This window comes from Anolis carolinensis, chromosome 2 (assembly GCF_035594765.1).
Source record: "Anolis carolinensis isolate JA03-04 chromosome 2, rAnoCar3.1.pri, whole genome shotgun sequence".
In the NCBI taxonomy this organism is placed as follows: Eukaryota; Metazoa; Chordata; class Lepidosauria; order Squamata; family Dactyloidae; genus Anolis; species Anolis carolinensis.
In genome coordinates this window covers 89,660,263-89,664,811 of record NC_085842.1, presented here as the reverse complement: position 1 = coordinate 89,664,811, position 4,549 = coordinate 89,660,263, and positions in this window count along the sequence as shown.

Genomic DNA, 4,549 nt, shown 5'->3' with positions numbered 1-4,549 from the left:
GGGCTCGAGAGACACCCACGCCGATCCCTAGGCCGAGCCTCCCCCTGCTGCCAGGCTGGGCTAAGGGCCCTTCTACGCAGCCATATCACCCAGAATATCAAGGCAGAAAATCCCAAAACTGGGTTATCAGAATCCACACTGCCATATATCCCAATTTAAAGCATTTATTGTGGGATTTTATTCAGCTGTGTGGAAGGGGCCTAAGATGATATCCTCAAGCAAAACTCCCCTGCACAGGAGGCCGCTACAGCCAGGCATGGGCCAGCTTCGGCCCGCCAGGTGTTTTGGGCTTCAACTTCCACAATTACTAACAACCATAGCAGAGCACTTGATGAACCAACCAGCGCGCAGCCTATTATTCGAGAACACAGAAATGCTGGATGGGCCACTCTAACAACCACCATGTCAGACAACATAGAGAAGCCATTGAAATCCACAAGCAGGTGGACAATTTCAAAAGAAAGATGGAAACCATGAAAATAAACAAAATCTGGCTACCGGTATTAAACAAAATCTCTAAAATCAGAACAGTAAATAAAGAACTACACTCTGAAAATGGGAATTCCAGACAAGAAACAATCAGAGCCAGCTAACATCTCCCAACAGCAAATTCTCCCAGGCAAGAAACAGCTAGTCCTTGAAGCTGCAAGGTTATTCAGTCAATTGCTACATTAACAATTGCCTCGAACTGACAAGAGTTCTTCCTCCCACCTCGGACTTTCCACAAATATATAAACCCCTCATGCCTAGTTTTCAACAGACCTCACAACCACTGAAGATGCCTGCCATAGATACAGGCAAAACATCAGGAGAGAATGCTTCTGGAACATGGCCATATAGCTGTTAGGAAGTCGAAGCCAACACCTGGAGGGCCAAAGTTGGCCCATATCTGCTTTTGACCCCAGTTTCGCAACCTTGGTGCAATGCTACAGGATCCTGGGATTCTCAATTTGGCGAAACACCTGCACTCTGGCAGAAAAAGCAAAAGGAATTTTCAAATGGCAACTTGTGATTTAATAGCTTTGAGCCATGCTATGAAATCATTCCGTCATTCTACAGTTCAGATCATAGGAGTTGGAAGGGACCCCAGGGCCATCCAGTCCAACCTATTCTAAAGTGCAGGAAGACCCTATCAAATCACTCCCTGCAAGCTGTCGATTAAAAAGAACACCTAAGATCGATATCTATTAAAACAATCTGTACATATGTGTTGTCGAAGGCTTTCATGGCCAGAATCACTGGCTTCTCTGTGTAGTCTGATATGGTGGTTGTTAGAGTGGTGTAGTTTTCTCAGTATGCTGTGTCCAGGTTGGTTCATCAAGTGCTCTGCTATGGCTGACTTCTCTGGTTGAGTTAGTTTGCAGTGCTTTCATGTTGATTCGTGTTTGAATGCTGTGTTTGGTGGTCCCTATGTTCAGTTGTCCACAGCTGCATGGCCATAGCCAGAAAAAAAATTCGGGGGGGGGGGGTGTTGAAACTTTTTTTTTTATAGCAAATCATGAAGAGTAGTTCCATAACACAAAATAATTTAGAAATAGGGCTCTGTCGATAAACTTCAGTGCACACTCAAGACAGATAAGCTTCAATGGACACTCATGGGGATTTGGTTAACCAATGAAAATTCATGAGCAAACCAAGTTTTTTTAAAAAACCTGGAAAAATTTCGGTGGGAGGGTTGAACCCCTCCTCCCCTCCCTTGGCTACAGCCCTGGGTATACGGTAGACTCCTGCAGATGTGAGAGAAGCCATTGAATTCCAAAAGCATGTGGACAATTTCAACTGATAGGAGGACACCATGAAAATGAACAAAATCTGGCTACTCAATGCTAATCAAAGTGGCCAATTGCTACATTAACACTTGACTCAGACAGGCATGAGTTCTTTCTCCCACCCTGGACATTCCACAGATATGTCAACCCCACTTGCCTAGTTTCCAATAGACTTCACAACTTCTGAAGATGCCTGCCTTAGATGTGAGTGAAACGTCAAGAGAGAATGCTTCTGGAACATTGCCATACAGCCCAGAAAACTCAGAACAACAGAATCTGTACATAGTTCAAAATGTAAAATCTCTGTGGTAGCCCCTCGGCTTTGGAATTCCCTCCCTAGGGAGATTAGACTCCCTAGGGAGTCCCCAACCCTGTCTGCCTTTATTAAACAGCTTAAAACATGGCTCCTCCAGTGTGCATTTGAACAACCAATAACATGATAGACCCCTATTATTGACATACTGCTTCTTTGCACTTTATTTTCCTTCCTATCCATCCTATCCCAAATTATCTCAGGCAACTCTCCGACACTTGTCCATGCACTTTATTAAATGGTCTTGAAATTATGCACTTTTTATATGACAGCCCCCATTGTATCCATTTAGCAGTGATGCTTGTTTTATTACCTCATTTTTATATGGTCACTATGGTGTTATATTGTATTCTGTGTTTTAATTGTTTATTTTATTTGATTGTTGTGTTGACATTGTTTTTAGTTATTGATACTGGTTTTAACTTGTCATCTTTTTGTTTCTGTTTTGGGCTTGGCCCCATGTTAGCCGCCCTGACTCCCTTTGGGATAGAAAAATAAAGTATTAATTATTTATTTACATATTTAAAATCCCACATGTGCACACCTCAGAAAGCATTTCCAGGGCCCCTGATGTTGTGTTATGCTATAGCAACAATGCATCCTGTGGTTCTCTTGATTTGATGGGGAAACACAGCAGGTGTTTTGCTGCCTGAAGCAAAGGCTGAGGTGCACTGGTTTCCTCCCCCCAGGTTAATGCACTGGGCCAGCAGCTGAATTTTACTATTAAACTGGCAGTGGGATAGTCCTCTCCACCTAGGTGTCAGGACCCAGGCTGCAGAGCACCAATAAACTTACACAGAGGCCAGAATCTATCTAATATCTTTATTATAGAAATATATAAAGTCAATAAAAACAAGTGAAGAATATAGTTCAGAAGCAGACCTTTGAGATGAGGTCAAATATAGTCCAGAAATGTATTGTCCAATATAAGATATTAGAGTTCAAAGTTTTAATCCACTTGACCGAAACACACACTTTGCCAAGCAAAGTGTGGGGAAATGACAGGGTCCTTAAAGTCCAAAGTAGCTTGACAACAAGGCTGGAAAATAGACTTGATACTTGGCTAGATCAAAACTTGAAACGAGGCAAACATGAAACATGAACTGAGTCCAGAGAAGTCCGTGAAACAAGGCAAGGCTGGAAACTTGATCCGTGAAACAAGGCAAGGCTGGAAACTTGATCCGTGAAACAAGGCAAGGCTGGAAACTTGATCCGGGAAACAAGGAACTGGGGTACGAAGTCCACACACGATCTCTCTCCTCAAGCTGAACAATTGACTCCGCAAGGTTCCCCTTGCGGCAAAACCCCTATATAGGGTCTTGTTTTCCCGCCAACAGAACACTTTCCCTGGAGAACAAGAAGCGAAACCCAACTCTGTCCAGATGCATGACTCCTTAGAATTTCCCAAGGGAAGCAGACCTAATCAGCTAATTGTTTGGCAGCGATTCTGAGACTCCGGCGATTTGCCTCCCTGACTCCTCTATCTCTATTATAATTGTCCTTTCGGGAAAACGGGGGAGAATTCTGCCCAAGGCTTGTTTGGTTAACTTCCTGAGGACAAACATCCTCCAGGTGGAGAGGCTCTGATTCAAGCTGAACCGGTGGAAATCCCATGTTTTCCTCCTCGTCTGCCACAATAGCACTAGGAACGGGACTACAAGGCCCATGAGACATCACACTAGGTCTGAAATATCAGTTGTCGTGACTGCGCCTTCGGGGATTATGGTTGATGGTGATGGAATTCGAAGAGGAAGAAAAAACCCTTGTGAGGAGGGTTCACTGGAGGAGTTGCGCAGGAAGCGACTTAGAGAGCTATATGGAGGATCTTCTGAGGAAGATTCAGATGGGGAGATGGATGCTGAGGAACAGGTGGTGGCTGGGGAAGCGGGCACTGAATGGGCACAGCCACCGGAGATGTCTGGGGATTTGGGGCCTATGGATACTTCTGAACCTGGGGTTTCTGCAGGAGCTGATCCCAATTGGGATGCTTGGAGAAGGGAGGATGGTTCTTTAAGTGTTCATGGGGCTAAGTGTGGGCAGGATGATTGGGACTCCGATGAATTGCTAGGTACTCCAGATCCACGAGCTCTAGCTGTGTGGAGTTCAGACTCTGAGTAGATTTGGGACACCTGGTGTTTGGGTGTGAGTGTTTGGTCACCCAGGAGGAAGGGGAATAAAATGGGAATGTTTGGCCACTGCACTTTGCGTGTGGCAAGGTGTTGCTGAGGCGCCATTGGGATCTCTGTGTTTCCATGAAGACTGGACTTGGACTATGATTTGAATCTGCTGTTATCACCTAGCTTGGCTCTCGCTGTGTCTTATCGTGGACCTGTTTTGGATGACTGCACCCTCTTCGGACTTTGGATTGAATTTGACCTGGCTTCTGTCTACTCCCTCTGACTGACGGCTACTCCCGGCTTCTGACTATTGGTTTGTCTTTTGGAATTTCTGCTGCCTCCTGACCTGA